The following is a 17209-nucleotide window of genomic DNA, read 5'->3' as shown; positions in this document are numbered from 1 at the left end:
ATCTTTTACTATTCCATGAAGCAAATGTCTCAAAGCTTGTGTATTCAGATGCCGCATTTTTATTGAAGAATCTGATCCAGCTGTGATAAGAATGGAAACTCCTGGGACCTATCCACAGTGCCAAACACCTCTCCCAATGTGCCCTTCGATGGTTGCAACATGTTTCCCATTTGAATTCCATATGTAATCCTCACTGGCTGTGATCCAGATCCGAGAATTATGACCAAACAGAATTGGTCCAGCAACAATATCAACACTGGGAACAGTTCATGGATCATGTTGACGTTGCAAGTCCATATACGGGCACTGTGATCATCAGAGGAAGAAATAATTTTCAATTCATCATAGGACCATGCAATGCGAAAAATTGTTTCTTCACACCCAGTGAGCCTATTCAATAGGGCGGAATCATATTGAATTTTTTTTTTGCAACAACGTCAATAAATTCCTCTGTATTTAAGTAAAAGTTCCTTGAGACCTTTGTCCCGTAAACTAGAATGACAAGTTCCTTTGTTATTTTCCCGGATTCACACAGAAAGTAAAGGAACCAAGCATATTTCATGCAACATAAACAGTATCAAATCCTTCGCAATTTTCTAAAGCGAATCCTGAGAAACACTTGATGCTTCCACAAGTCCATTTCTTATTTGCTCACTGACGTCTCTTACATGCCCTGGACCATGCGGAATGAAGACAGTCGTGTTCTTGGATGATGCCCCAACATCTTTTATTGTGTCAAAGTACTGAGTTATCATGACTAAATCCATGACATCCTTCGAAGAAGTGCCGGGGACCTTATGGGAAAATTCTAACACATTTTCTCGTAGCCCATCTGTGATAGCTTGTCTCTGTCGTGCAACCCCAACACCAGCAAGATATTTTGCCTCTGCATCAGCTTCCGCCCTTTTAACTTGTAGTATTTTGTCTGCTTCACCTCTAAACACACTTGCAAGTTGAAGTCGTTGAGCTGCATTGATCTCATTCATTGCCTTCTGTACTGAAGGATCTGGAACTATATCAACCACAAGTATCTGATGTATGTTATACCCATATGACCCCATTTCTTTTTCAAGCTTTTCTAACACAACTTTGGCAACATCGCCTTTTTGCTCTTTGGAACATTTGCTCGAACCACATCAAACACATAAGCTTGAATTTGTTCTTGAGGATTTTGCAGCTCATAAAATGCATCGTCAACATTCTGTTTCACAACACGATACTGGATGGAGCAAAATAATTGCACAAAGACATTGTCCTGAAACTTATCTGAAACCATATGACGAAGTCGTTGATAGTAAACTGGACCAATGGATATTTCACAAGTAAGCTCTGTACCAAGGGTGCCACTGTAGAGAACCTCTGTGCCATAATAGTTGAAATCATATGAAGATAAAACTTGACCAAATTCATCAATAGTAGAGTCTGATGTATGCTTTGTTTTCTTTGTGCTTTTACAGAGGTAGGAGCTTGAAGTCGCTGCCAGTTGAAGAGCTGAAGATAAATTACATAATCTAAAACAACACATTAATGATTTCTTCTTCAAAACAGAGTTTTGAAGAAGAATCAATCTCTGACATGAGACGGAGTCTAACAGGGACTACTTCAGTCCACTTTGTGAAATAATCAGTGGCAACTAATATCCACCTGTGCTGGCCACTGGAATGTGGATTGATTTCTCTAATGAAATCCAAACCCCACTGATGAAAAGGTCCTTTTTCCTAAATTGGTTTCAGGGGTAGGGATTTCAGCTATTGTTTTCCTTCAAATCTTTTGCACCTGTCACAATATTTAACAAAAGAAAATACATTAGAAAACAAAGTGAGCCAATAGTACCCAGCTGTGAGAATTTTATGGGTTGTAGTTTTCCAATAATGGTGCCCTCCACACATGCTGGAATGTGTTATGAAACCAGCTCAAGAAAAGATAGAAAATATAGATCAACGCCTTAGAATTTAGCCTCTTTGAGGGGGAAACCTCCTTTACATTACATAAATGAACAACTCTTAGATGATTCAAATGACAAAACCTCCTTTCTATATATAGGAGTCTAAGGAGTCACAATATAATCAAGCCGACCTAACAATAATAATATAAAGCCACAAAAATAACAATAGAGGGATTCTATGGGGCAGAATAATAACAATATGGGGGAAATAGGGGCATAACAATATTAATAAGGGGTATAATTGTAATATTAATGGGGTAATCACTAGTATTATAGGGACCCAACATGCCCCTCTCCTTCAAAAAAGTGTTGTCCTCAACGCTTGAGTATTTCTGGATACTTCTACATAAAATTCTCATCCTCCCATGCAGAATCTTCAGCAAATAAGTTCTTCCACTTGATAAGATACTCTGAAATTGATCGATTTCATAGCTGTCGAGTTCTTGTTTCTGTGACTGCTTCCGGTTCCAATATAATTTTTCCTTCCTCGTCAATCTCTGGCAGTATTGTTTGAACTGGGAGCTTGTCGCCTATAACCTTCTTTAAACATGAAACATGGAAAACTGGGTGCAATCGAGAAGCTGCAGGAAGCTCCAATTTGTATGCCATAGTACCAATCTTTTGCAACACCTTGTACGGACCATAATACTTTGGTGATAATTTATTATCCTTCTTAGCTTTCCTAAGGAACATTTGCTTATATGGTTGTAGCCGTAGGAATACCCAATCACCTACATCAAAACTTCTTTCACTGCGATGTTGATCTGCCTGTTGTTTCATTCTATTCTGTGCCAACATAAGGTTATCCTTTAAGAGTTGGAGGACTTGTTGTTGATGTTCGATGTGATGTTCCACTGCCTGAACCTTAGAATTTTCTCTTAAATATGATGTGATGGATGGTGGTTGATACCCATAAAGTGCCATAAATGGGGTCATTTTTGTTGCTGTATGGAAGGAAGTGTTATACCACCATTAAGCCAGAGGCAACCATTTGACCCATTGTGTCTATTTATCAGATACAAAGCAAAGAAGATATCCTTCCAAACATTTGTTTACTATCTCAGTTTTCCCATCAGATTGAGGATGATAAGATGAGCTAACTGAGTACCAAGACAAGAAAATAATTCTGTCCAAAAAATTTCCAGTGAAAATGGGATCTTTGTCACTTACAATAATCTTTGGGTTTCCATGTAGCTTTTGAATTGTTTCCATAAATGCAGTAGAAACTGTACTGGCTTTAAATGGATGTGATAATGCACAAAAGTGTGCATACTTGGTAAGTCTGTCAACTACCTCCATGATGACACTCTTTCCCTCAGACTTGGGTAAACCTGTGATAAAATCCATTGAAACCTCCTCCCAACGTTGGCTTGGAATGGATAAAGGTTGTAATAGACCTGGTGTCTTAATTGTTTCAACTTTATTTTTTTGGCAAACCAAATATTCCGCCACAAACTTTTGAATATCTGATTTAAGGCCATCCCAAAAAAATCCTTCTTAACCCTGTGGTAAGTTTTTAAAAATCCTGTGTGCCCTCCTAAGGGAGAAGTGTGCAATTCCATAAGAATCTTTTGTTTTAGTTGGGAATTCTTACAGAGGTATAAGCGATCTTTGTACCATAACGAATCATTTTGCCAGCTAAATGTATCAGACATACTGGAATCTTGTTGTAACTTTCGAATAAGTGCCCACACTTCTTCGCCATTCTTTCATTCCTCCCTTGCTTTGTTTATCCAATCTAGCTGGATAATAGAAATGGCGCACAACAATGCTTCCACATCCTCATCCTTTCTTGAGAGTGCATCTGCCACCACATTTTGCTTCCCTTTTTTGTATATGATTTCAAAGTCATAACCCAACCTCTTTGTGACCCACTTTTTTTGCTCTTTAGAGGATAATCTTTGTTCTAAAAAGTATTTAAGGCTATCATGATCCGTTTTTACCTTGAAGTGTCTTCCCATTAGGTAGGGTCGCCATTTCTTAAGTGCATGGAGTATTGCCAACATTTCCTTCTCATAAATAGCTTTTCTTAAAAACTTTCCCTTGATTGGACGAATTTCAAAAGCAATGGGTCTTTCATCTTGCATTAGAACAGCACCAATTCCATTTCCTGAAGCATCACATTCCACAATAAAGGTTTTTGTGAAGTCCGGTGTAGCTAAGACCGATGCTTGGCACATTGCCTCTTTAAGATGTTCAAAGGCCTTTATTGCTTCTAGAGTCCATGAAAATGCATATTTCTTCAATAATGTTGTTAGAGGTGCTGCTATTCTCCCATAATTCTTAACAAACTTGCGATAATACCCTGTCAACCCGAGAAATCCTCGTAGATGCTTTATGGATGTGGGGATTTTCCATTCCTTAATGGCTTTAATTTTGCTAGGGTCTACCTTAACTCCTTCATGAGATGCAATATGACCCAAATATTCCACCTCCTGGACTCCAAAGAAACATTTGGATCTTTTTGCATATAATTATTTCTCCTCCAATAGTTGTAGCACCCTGTCAACATGTTCAACATGATCCTTCCAAGACTTGCCGTAGATTAGTATATCATCAAAAATTACTAACACAAAATTTCTAAGGAATGGTTTGAAAATTGAATTCATCAAACCTTCAAATGTTGAAGGTGCATTAGTAAGGCCAAAAGGCATGACCAAAAATTCATAATGACCCTCATGAGTTCTAAATGATTTTTTCAGAATGTCTTTAGTCTTCATTCTAATTTGACGATATCCTGAACGAAGATCCAACTTGGTGAAGTAAATTGATCCATGCAATTCATCCAGTAATTCATCAATGACAGGAATGGGGAACTTATCTTTAATAGTGAGCTTGTTGAGCTCCCTATAATCCGGACACATGTGCCATGATCCATCCTTCTTGTGCACCAATACTATTGGAGCAGAGAAAGAACTTTGACTCGGTTGAATTATACCAGCCTCTACCATTTTTGCAACCATACGTTCAATTTCACTCTTTTCGACATAGGGATATCTGTATGGCCTGATGTTTGGAGGAAAACTTCCTGGAATCAGATGAATAGCATGATCATGATCACGCATAGGTGGGAGACCTTTGGGAGTATCAAATACCTTGGAATGCTTGTCCAAGACTTTTGGAGATCTGGAGAAATAGATGATTCTGATGTGGAAACATCTAGCGAGCATAATTGTGCTATTACACCTCTTTGCTCCTTTTTTAGAAGCTTTGTCATACCATTAGAGATAATTATCTTTCCTGGTTTCCCTGCAATACCCCTTAATCCAACTTCCTTTCCTTCCGTAGAAAATTTGATGAAAAGTTATTGAAAATTAAAAGCTATTGTACCCAAGGATTGTAGCCATTGGACTCCTAGTATAACATCAGCACCTCCCATTGGAATGGAAAGCATTGGGCTAGTCAATACATATTCTCCCATGGATAGCTTGATATTATGGAACTTTCCAAAGCAATTTATTGTTCCTCCATTTGCAATCATCACTTGACACTCTGGTGCTGGATATAAGAAGCAATTCAATTCTTTTGCTACCATACAATGAGTAAAATTGTGGGTGCTTCCTGAGTCAATCAACACTATTACCTTTTTCTTCTGGATTTGTCCTTCTATCTTGATGGTTTGAGGAGTGGTAATTCCCGCCAATGCATTACAATATATGGTAGGATTTATTTGTTCTTCATCTAGGCTTTTTTCCTGGAGTATATCCTCTTCTTTTGACCTTTCTTGCTCCTTTTCTTCTTCATGTTCACAATCTATGTAGAATACTTTCTTCTCAGCACACTTGTGACCTTTAGTGTATTTGCTATCACAACTGTAACAAAGCCCTTTTCTCTTTTTTATTCCAATTGTTGTGGTGTCAACCTTATAGGTTGTGGAAGACTAGGGGCAACAACATTTCCGTCTTTATAGTTTGAGTGGTATGCTTCCTGGTTGCCATAATTTTGCTTTCCATTTTTTGTGCTAACGTGAATGCCTTCTCTAATGAATCAGGTTCCCAAAGGCGAACATCATGTTGGATATTATCCTTTAAATACCCTATGAACACATCAATCCTATGCTCCTCTAGAATATCTTTTACCCTTATGTTCAATTTTTGGAACTCCTCAATGTGTTCCATTATTGAACCCTTTTGTTTGAGACTTATCAATTGGCTAAAAAAAGTGTTTCTTTTTGTATCCTCATAATGTGCTACCAATTCTTCCGTAAAAATTGCCCAAGTGATAAATTGTTTAAGAGAGCAAAGCCATTGATACCATACAAACTGATTTGGTTCCAAATATAAAGTTGCCATACGTACCTTTTGTGTGTTTTGCACATTTTTGAGATCAAAGAATTGCTCCATCTGTAATATCCATGTGGCAGGATCCTTGCCATCAAACTTCCTCATATCGATTTTTGGAATATGGTGAGTCTTCGATCCAACATTAGCGTCTATGGAATCATGATTAACATTTATTTTGTTCTCATCATGAGTTTCCTTGACTACCTTTTCACCATTAGTAAGTATTTCTTGTAGAAAATTTGTCAAATCTGTCTTCAAATCTGCCATGCTTGTCTTCAAATTTGTGTTCAAATCTATCTTCAAATTGTCCATCTCAGCTTCCATGCCATTCACCTTAGCTTCCACGCCATTTATCTTAGCTCCTGTTAACTTTTGTGAGCGTGACATTTGTTGCACTTGTTTTTGTAATTTTGATATATCGTGTAGCATTTCTTCCTCTTCCTCATGAGTCATGCTAGAGATTTCAGGTTCCTTACTAGGTGTTTGCATTTTCTTTCCTCAGGGCATCAGTTACCAATAATAATGCTCTACTATACCCTTTGAATTCCTTCAAGATAAATTTTCAAACCAAGCTTAAGCAAAAATTTAAGAAAATCTACACACCTTTTTTCACTTTGTAGGAGCTCGATATTTCCTCTGATGTATCTCTGTATTTTCCAATCATCTAGTTTTGAATTTGTGAGCTGTAGTAGCCCTTTGTGTCCTCTTTCCAATGCCACAAGTTTGACCCAAATTTATTCTCCAAGGAAGAGTTATGTGAAATCTCCCACAATGACTTTCTTATAGACTAGTTCAGTAGAGCGAACTTGTACGACGTGCCAAGAGTCACTGTTCCGACCTTTGGATCAAAACCATGCACACAAGAAACTACATTCCATCCTCTTTCTATAAATTCTTACAAAATTTCAATCTGATCCCCAGAGAGAAAGTTATGATGATTTTCCCCAGGTCACCTGTTTTGAATGTAATTCAGGAGTCTGCAAAGAGACCAATTTCCTCAGATCATATCTCCGCAAATATCATGCGAAAAGCTCTGAAATTCAGATCCAAGGTTCAGCATGATTTCTTCTCAAATGGGTTTTTTTTGCGACTTCTGAAACGTCACAGAAAAAAGTTATAGCGAAAATTCCACGATGACCTGTCTGGAGCAGCGAAACCCTAGAATCCAAATCTTTGATACCAAATGTTATGAAACCAGCTCAAGAAAAGATAGAAAAGATAGATCAACCCCTTAGAATTCAGCCTCTTTGAGGGGAAACCTCCTTTACATTACATAAATGAACAATTCTTGGATGATTCAAATGACAAAACCTCCTTTCTATATATAGGAGTCTAAGGACTCACAATATAATCCAGTCGGCCTAACAATAATAATATAAAGCCACAAAAATAACAATAGAGGGATTCTATGGGGCAGAATAATAACAATATGGGGGAAATATGGGCACAACAACATTAATAAGGGGTATAACTACAATAGTAATGGGGTAATCACTAGTATTATAGGGACCCAACAGAATGAAACTTTTGCATAAGTTCTTTTGATTGTTCTTTGCCCAGACACCTTAAAAATATTCCAGATGGATCCCTCCAATACAACATATTTTCCATAATGCAATGTTTTGCTGCTCTAAGTTTTAAAGTTCTAGCTTGGCTTTGAGTAAAGTCAGAAGGGATCTCTAGCTTCAACAAGAAATCAATAATTCCAGCATACGAACTACAAGAAGCTACATTCTCGGCCACCTTTGTTTCAGCTGCTTCCTATCTTCCTGCCTAATCATTTTTTGCATTTTCATTTAGGAAATCAATATCCAAAGACCTACAATTTTCTTCAGCCAATAGCTTGGCAAGCCCATGACCTTTGATTAGCTTGGTGGGCTTTATCTATATGTTAAATTCTAACATTTTTGCAATCCATTTTGCCCTTCTTCCATCAGCATCAGGTTTTGTTAAAAAATCTTTAATTGTAGTAGAAGGCACATATGAAATTATTTTTGAATGCAATATATAAACTCTCAAAGCCTTTAAGGATTTAATAAGAGCATATGCCTGCTTTTCTATAATATCATACATCAGTTCAACATCCCTCAATTTTTTGCTGAAAAATGCCACTGGGTGCTCTGAACATTCCTCATCTTACTGCAATAAAACAACTGCAATGGTATCTTTAGAGGCAAATGAAAACACATGAAACTCCTTACTGTAGTCAGGACTTATTAATGTGGGAGCTTCCATTATAGCCTTCTTGATGGAATCAAATGATTTTCTTGCTATTTCGGTCCATCTTACCTCTGCTTCTTTCTTCAACATGGAGGTAACATGTTTCACTAGTTCTGCAAAATTAGGAATAAACCTCCTTACAAAGTTAATTTTTCTTAGAAAAGACTGTATATCTTTCTTTGATCTGGGGACAGCGAAAGCTTGAATTGCTTTGACTCTTTTTGGATCAATCTGAGCAACTGCAACAGACAAAACATGTCCTAATAGCTTGCCTTCATGTAAAGCAAATTTTGATTCTTTTGGATTGGCTGAAATTACAAACCTCCTGCACTTTAAAAATACTTTTTTGAAATGCTATAAATGAGTTTTATGGCTGTTGGAATAAGCAGTTATATCATCAAGGTAGATAAGGAAAAAAAATTCTTTCTCTCCCACAAACACTATGTCCATAGCTCTCTAAAAGGTGGCTCCAGTATTCATCAGTCCAAATGGCATTTTGGCAAACATAAACGTGCCCCAAGGAGTGGTAAATGCGATCTTTTCTTGATCATCTGGGTGCATAGCAATCTGATTAAAGCCTGAAAATCCATCTAAAAATGACAACACTTTAGCTCCCGAGACTTTTTTGCAACGAATGTTCCATCTTTGGTAAAGGATAATTGTCTTTTTAGAACATTTGTTTAAGTTTTTGAAATCAACACATATTTTGATTTCTCCACTCTTCTTCCTCACAACCACCAAATTAGCTACCCATTTTGAATCTGAGAGGCACAATAATCTTAGCAACGAGCAACTTTTTAATTTCTTTCCCAATCAGTGGAAGAAGCATGGGATTTATTGGTCTCAGCTTCTATTTGAAACGAACATTGTCTTTTTCCAAAGGGATTTTATGCTGAATTATACTCTTGTCATATGTTTTCAGATCACTATATTCCCAGGAAAACACATCAGCAAATTACCTCATTAAATTACAGTATTCAGCACTCTGATCGGCAGACAAATGAGTGGACAAATTCATGTACTTAGACTGACCAGGACTTCCTATATCATGCTTACAGACTGCATATTGGTCTTCTTTCTGGGAAACTTTGTAAGGCACATCATTTTGGTCAAACAGTCTTTCAAGAGGAATTAGACCCTTAGGAATATGGTTACTAAGAAGTTGGACAATGTTGCCTTTACCAACTTTATTTCTAAGCTAGGACTGGGGATTTTCTAATAAGGCTTCATTCTCTTGGTCAAGTTGCATCTCAGAAAATTCATCAATGACTTGAAGGAACCTATTTAACTCATCATCATCATCAAAAACATTCCAATGGTGGACATTGTTAGGCAAGCAAGGTCTGTACTTCATTTGCACTTCATAAACTAGTATGGGAGGCATAGGAGGGAAAAACAGACTAGCAAAAACAACAAGGGAATTAGAAAACTGATTTTGGGCTCTAGGAATGTATGAAATATGTAAAGAATAAAAGGAGTCTATGATTCTCCATGCCTCATCTCTATATGATTTTAGCCTTGGGTGCTTTGCTTGAAATGTTTTATTCACTTGCTGGATAATAAAATCAGCATGTCCAAACACCTTTAGATTCTTGATTCCTTTGTCTTTTGCTACGTTAAGCCCCAACAACAAAGCCTCATACTCTACTATATTGTTTGTCACTTGAAAAACCAGCTTAAAAGACAACTGAATGCTTTCTTGTTGTGGAGATACTAGCACTATCCCTACTCCTGCAGACTCCCTTGAACATGCTCCATCAAGGTACATCTCCCACACCTGACTTCCTTACTTTCCTTCGGCCTGAATTGTTGGTTTCCTAATCTGCAAAACAACCTTCTGAGATTGTTCTATTTGGAGAATACATGCTCCAAAATCCGTGTCCGCTGCATAAATGGGATGATTTGTAGGATTATTTTCCTACTAATGATATATGCCAATTGTGCTTCTCTATATAACCTCCCACTTTCTCCTCCAAAAACTGGGACAGTAGCATAAGATAATGATACTATAGGGTCCCACCAAGTCTCTTAATCCACCCTCTCAACAACAGCGTGCCAAACTTAGGAGGGACATCTGCTACCACAATATCCATCATAATACTCTTCATGGGTAGCTGAGTTAAGGTAATGGCCATATATTTAATCAATCCAAGACATTTCACCTTCCTTGAATCAAAAGAAAATAAATCATGGTAGGGTCTAGTGATATCAAGGCCCAACTCTTCCATGACAGCTTTAGGCATTAAACTGTGGCTCGCCCCTATGTCTAACAGGGAATTGTGGAGGATTTTGTCATGAATGGTCAATGAGACATAGAAAAGATGGAGAATTATTATCAGCAGGCTCAATCATAGGGCTGAGCACAATGGTAGGCATGTCATCTTGCAAATTGACAGAGTCAGTGGAGGCTTGTATGGTTTCTAGCTCAAGGGCTTCAAGGATAGGCTTCCTCAATACTTCACTTTTCACCAGCTCAACCAGACGCACATATATTTTCAATTTCTGAACTTCTAATTCAAATATGAAAGAAGAAGAAGACTTATCAAAACCTTTTACCTCTTGAACTCAAGCTTTGAGGATGACTGGATCAGCTGCTGATCTTTTCTGCTTGATACTCTGTGGTTATGTTTGGACATTAGCTCTTCGGGAAAGATTTCCTTTGAAATTCTTTGAATTCAACCTGAGGTTATATCTCTGCCACTATTCAGCGTGTAAGAAAGCTTCTCTATCCCATTCTTAATTGTTTTTCTCTTGCAGCAATGATTGTTCATACTAAACTAATGTCAAAAATGCAGTGCTACCTTTATGTTCGATGCAATGAATTTCATCCTCATCCTATTCAAATTGATCCTCCTCCATGAATACATTTTGGAAAGGAGCTTTTACTTTCTGATCTTCGTTTTCTTCTTCACCCTTCTGCATAATATGTAACTAGTCATTTTCTCTTCTGAATGGATTCTGATATCTTGGAGCAAATGTGTTTTGCTGCCTTATTTTCCATGAGTTTTATTCAACCTTAAGTTTAGAATTTTTAGCAGCCAATGACTCTATCATCTTGGTCATTTTATCCAATTTAGGCTCTGAAGATGATGTAGAAGAAGTGGATGCCTGATTTCCCTGCCTCCTCCTGTCAGTGTGACTCTTTAACTTCTCTGTAGCCATGACATTAGATTCTACTTCTAACACTGCATCCTGCATGTCTGCCAATGTAGCACATCTCCTTTCTCTCAATAACAGGCTGAAATAAAAGTCAAAAGAATTGGAATAAGTGAGTTTGGTAGAGGTGGGAGTAGGCTTCACCTCAGCTGCGATCTTACTATACATTCGATTGAATCTTTTATTAAAATCAGGAATAGGTTCACCATTTTCCCTCTTCAGATTACCAAACTCAGTATGGTAATAGAGAAAGTCCTTCTTATCTCCCCATTGCTTAAAAAATGCATCATCTAATGCTTCAATATCTGTTATTGATCTCTGGGGTAACTCTGTAAACCACTTCCTAGCCTCTCCATCAAGGCTCTGGACAAAACCTCTCATCCATACATCATTCTCACTTATATCTAAATTATCAGCATAAGTGTAAAAGGCTTCTAAGTGTTCTTCTACTGTTACTCCCTCTGTTCTAGTGAATTTAGGCATATATTTTTGATATTCTCCCATAGGCATAGGATTTAAAGGCACAACCAAGACTAGAGGTCCATATCTGGTAGCTATAATTCTTTCTATCCTCGTAGTTGCTTGTTGTCCTGCCATGATTGGATTATGTGGAAGGATACTGGAAAATTGAATGGTAGGGAGTAAAGTGATGGATGGTAAAGATAAAGGGATGTTTTGGAATGAATGGGATGATTTATTTGGACTGAGATTCAAAGGGGAACTAAATATACAAGGGGTTGAACTGATCTCTGAAGGTTTTTCTTTATTAACAGAGCTATTTTCTAGATCCTCAATATGTATATCTTCAGAAATAACTGTATCTTTCATATATGAATGAGATTTCTTAGGCTTACCTGATCCTAATGCCCCTTTCTGTGTAGATTTCTTCGATTTACCAGTCTTCTCAGGTTTAGGCACTGGTTCAGCTGACATCTTCTGTGGATTTCTTCGAGTATTTCTCACAAACGGAGCCAGAACTTTAATGTGGAGTCACCAAAGGTTGGTCTTCCTCCAGTGGAGTCACCAGACAGATGATTACAACCAGAAACTATGTTCAAAACTTGTCTGTCATCAAATCTTGAAGCTATACCGTTCTCCCAGGGAAGCTGAGCTTTGATTCTCCTCTCCCCGGAAACGACGCCAATTAATGTTATCACCCCAAGAAACTCACCTAGGTTGTATATCGGTGATGCTTGGGAACATTAAAAACTCAACAAAATGTTGGATAAAATGATGGATGAATGAAAGAAATGCTCCATATTCTAGCCAGATAGCCACTCCTACTATGATTGACCCCAAACATGGGTGAACACCCCCAAACTACAAGGCTTTTAACCACCAATTACTCACAGTTTAGACAAAATGTGATGATGGAGAAGACTAACTACACCAGCAGATACATAAGACCCTGTGATGGCCAATTGCAACCAGTAAGGAGGTCTGTAAATCTATTAACTAATACACAGATAGGATGACAGCTCTCTGGTACTAAACAATAGAAACCTGCAAGCAAATTCGATGATAGATGCTAAATTCTAACAAAGAGGTGGGATGACAACCCCTCTAATGCTAAACATTCACAACACACAAATAAATGCAAAGCAGGCACAACCTGGAACATAAAAGAAGTGTAAAGTGAGAAAATGACAAAAAAAGAAGCTTGTACTAATTGGAAATGAAGACCAGAATCTAAAGGTTACAAAGTAGTTACAGTCTCCAAAAGTTGAAGCTTGCAACATAATGTCATTCATCTAACACACATCAACCTCATTACGTCATTTTTCTGAGTATATATAGAATCAGTTTACAAAAATCTCTGCTAGGGTATGTGTGGAGGTGTCTTAATTGACCACCAACCACATTTACAGTTAGGTATGGGTCCTTTTGTACTCTGGTGTGCTTCTTGAACATGTGGAATGTTTCATAAATAAATATCCATGACTGTTGAAGGTGTTGAACTGCTCGAGGATCATCCTTCCCTGTCCTTGACTGTGTTTCTCTTTAACTGTGGTAGTTGAAGAATTTATGCACTGAAAACCGGATCATTTCTTGCTTCTTCGTCCACATTAATAGGCCAAAAACACAACAAAATTCATCAATTATGGACGAAGGGCCGAGGAGGAACGTTGGCTGTTGGATGAGAAAATGGATGGTGCAGGTTGGATCTAGATAGCTATCCGGAAATAGCGCAGATAGGTGAAATAAAATGGGCCCTCGGATGATAAAAATCAACAACTAAGAATTTATTATGAAGGTTGTTAGGAGATGGACGGATGGGGTGAATGAAGGCCATTAGATCATGATCGGGGAGATCCAACAGTTGACGGGAGACGGAGTTGATTGCGGGTTAACGGGCGGGGAGCTGTACCGGAAGGGTGGTAAACGGTTTCCCCACACCACTTTATGGCCAAGGGTGGTTTACGTAGAAGGGCATGCCATCCAACAGTTTCATGACACGCGGATGGCGGAATACCACTTCTCCGCGTGTTATATAAAGTGCAGCGTGATGGAGCGGGGTTTGCGTACAACGCTGGATCGACGACGAAGAATCGAATGGTGGAGAATTAACTTGATTTTTGGAGTGATGCGACAGACGATGGGACATCTAAGGCCACGGGCTCGGGATATATTAAAACTAAGGGTTATGAATCATATTATATGCACGGTGTTATAAAAAAAAACATAGGTTAATATGATTTATAAAGGGCTATCGGGGTTCTTAACGTTAAACATAAAAAAGTCGGGGAACTAAAGGGAAAAATGATACACGGGGTTGTAAAGGGATTAGGTGGGAAAAATGAAAAGGGGAAGGGTAAAATAAATATGCCATGAGCTCCTTAGCCACCAAAACAACCCTTTTCCAACTTTATTTTAACCCTTACACACAGAATTTGTAGCAAAGCTAACAACGCCACCCATGGGAAAAAAATAACTCATACTGAAGCCAACACCACCGAAATGAAGGTTGTTCAACATCAAGGCATCCCGAGCGCTTTTTCACTCTGCCTAGAAGAACTTAACCGAGTCTGGCGATGATGGTTTGTATCCGTTGGACCCTCCTTCTGTGGTTATTGTAAGTTCTAGTGAGGGTTTCATCTTTGGATGTGGCATAAATGCGAATAATTTGTTGTCTGAGTGGATTATAGTAGGCTTCTGATGGATGACAATGAGTGCTAATAATTGACCCCTCAACTAGTCATTGGGAAAATACTACAAGAAGCAAAAAATCGTTCGCTTCATCCAATTGAGGTTTGTGAGATCCTGCAAATTTACAAAAGAAAATTGCCTGCCATTTGATCCAAAAAGAAACCAATAGGTCGATCTCTATTTCTATTTGATCGGAAGGCTTTGCGCTATTTTCGTAAAGATGGCTTTAACTGGCAGAAGAATAAGGATGGAAAAATAGTGAGAGAAACTCACGAAAGACTAAAAGAAGGAAGTGTTGATGTCTCACATTGTTCCTATGCTCATAGTGAAGATAATGAGTATTTCCACCGTTGAAGTTAATGGATGCTTGAGGAGCAGTATGAGGACATTGTTCCTATTCATTATTGATAAAATAAAGAGGGTAAAAAATCTGGTCATATGCACTCAATAAATATAGACAGATCTTTTCAAATGGAAAATTCAAGGGGCCTTCTAACTTATTTATCATGTTCAACCCAGATCTGGCAATCTTGGTTCTCTTTGTTTCCTCCCTTGTATAGAAGAGTTAACAAAACTTTAATAGACATCAGAAAGTTCAAATAATCCTTATCCCTCTAAATTTCCTTTCTGGAGCCAAAGATATGTGGATCCTTCACCGTACTGATTTCGTGAGGTGGAAGGAAACCAATTGGATTGGCACAAAGGAAACGACAGTCCGATCTTTTATTTTTTTCCATGCAATGATACTTTAAAATCTAGGGAAGACAAGTTTCGTTGTCGAGTTTTATAGTAATGATGTTGGTTTAGAAACATTTTCTTTATTTCACTGTTGGCCTGACTAAAAAGTTGCCACTTTGCCATATCTTTTCCGGAAATAATACTAAAATTTGACACCCTCTCTTTGGCAAGGCTTAGATGCCAATGGCGGTTAGATTTTGATATTATCTCAAAAATCTCGATACTCATACCCTTTTAGATAAATTCATATCTGTGTTATAGAAACCAAACGTTTTTTAAAAATTTCATTGATTGTTGTTACATTTCTCTAAGCATTCTGGGGTAACCCTATCCTCCCTCAACTGCTTTCGGATTAACGGATGATCGGAGAGGTGATGATGACCTTCCCTAGCTGCTTGATTTTTTTAACAACGCATGGGGAATAAAACATTCCATTGATAAGGACAACAAATGCTTAGCTTGTACCTACAACTTTACTATGGTTGTTGCATGTTAGATGATCTCCCTAGAGTATGAACATTCCTCCTACATACTCTACAGAGAGATGTCTAATCACTCGATGTTAACCTTCAGTGAGAGGATTATTGGTAGAAATTCATGGTCCTCTGATTACACTAAACAAGGTCTATAAACCTTACCATGTTAGCTTGTGGGTGATACAAAGTAACGCACTAACAACTGGCATCTATAGAAAAATGATGAATCTGCTGGCTAGTTTCCAATTTGCTACTAAATTGGCCCTTTTCCCTTTCCTATACTTAAGTCCTTTTCCAAAAATTCCAAGTCGAACCCCATGCTTATCTTCACACTTGCTTTTTATCGTTGTCTACTAAATTTGTTTCCAATTTCTCAGTACATAGCTGATTTATATTTAGTTTACAGAAGCTTGATTTAGGGTTAAATAATTTATAATAATTTAATCCTATTAAGTATTCGATTTTTTGTTTTGTTTTTTTTTTTTTTTTTAAATCTGGGTCAAGGAAATGGACTAATAATGAGGCATTTTCCTCGCCGAAAAGTCTGATCACATATTAACATGCACCTTAATGTCCTTATAAGAATTGTATGTATAAAAAACCTTATTAATTTTATTATGTTATATATATTGAAAATATACATATTATCATTCCATTTCAATATTTGAATTCCCTATTACATAATCATGTTCTCTCTGTTTGAACATTACCCTTAAAAAATTTTGGGGTAAATTTTGGACTAATTTTTTAAATATGCTACGGAAGTGGATTGGTTCATAGGTCCTAGTGGTTGAACCTCTCACTCTGATACCATTTGTAACATACCTCCGTGAATTACCCAAAAATTTCGCTGTTAGGCTCCACCAAATTCAAAATTCGGTCTCTATTATAGTTAGAATTTGACCATATTTACTAGTACATTAATTTTAGAACAATATCATTGAGGCAATCATAGAAATTTCAAATAAAGTTGAACAACCCCAAACGTGGGTCATTGATGTGGTCTTTTAATTTCCTCAATAAATCTTATATAGTGAATAAATATAAATCATACTAGACTTCCATTCATAACGTGATTAAGTTTCCAGTATGATTCCGCATACCTTATTATCATGTGAATGGTTATCATTCCCGCAACTATGTCTATTACTCTTAAGAATGGAATTTCATTGAGATTAATGAAACATACTAATACTCTCAGGAATACTCTACAATAACATCTCCTCAACACAATCAATGGAATA

General features: G+C 37.5%; 1 pseudogene; it reads right to left on the bottom strand.

The window, feature by feature from the left end:
• Positions 1 to 596: 596 nt before the first annotated feature.
• LOC149235774 (protein PPLZ12 pseudogene) lies at positions 597 to 12537 on the bottom strand (annotated as a pseudogene).
• Positions 12538 to 17209: the final 4672 nt, after the last annotated feature.

This window comes from Pinus tabuliformis, chromosome 8 (assembly GCF_031772625.1).
Source record: "Pinus tabuliformis cultivar Carrire ecotype Pingquan chromosome 8, CPIR1, whole genome shotgun sequence".
Lineage (NCBI taxonomy): Eukaryota > Viridiplantae > Streptophyta > Pinopsida > Pinales > Pinaceae > Pinus > Pinus tabuliformis.
The sequence above is the reverse complement of the archived record's forward strand: the minus strand, read 5'-3'. Positions and strand labels throughout refer to the sequence as shown.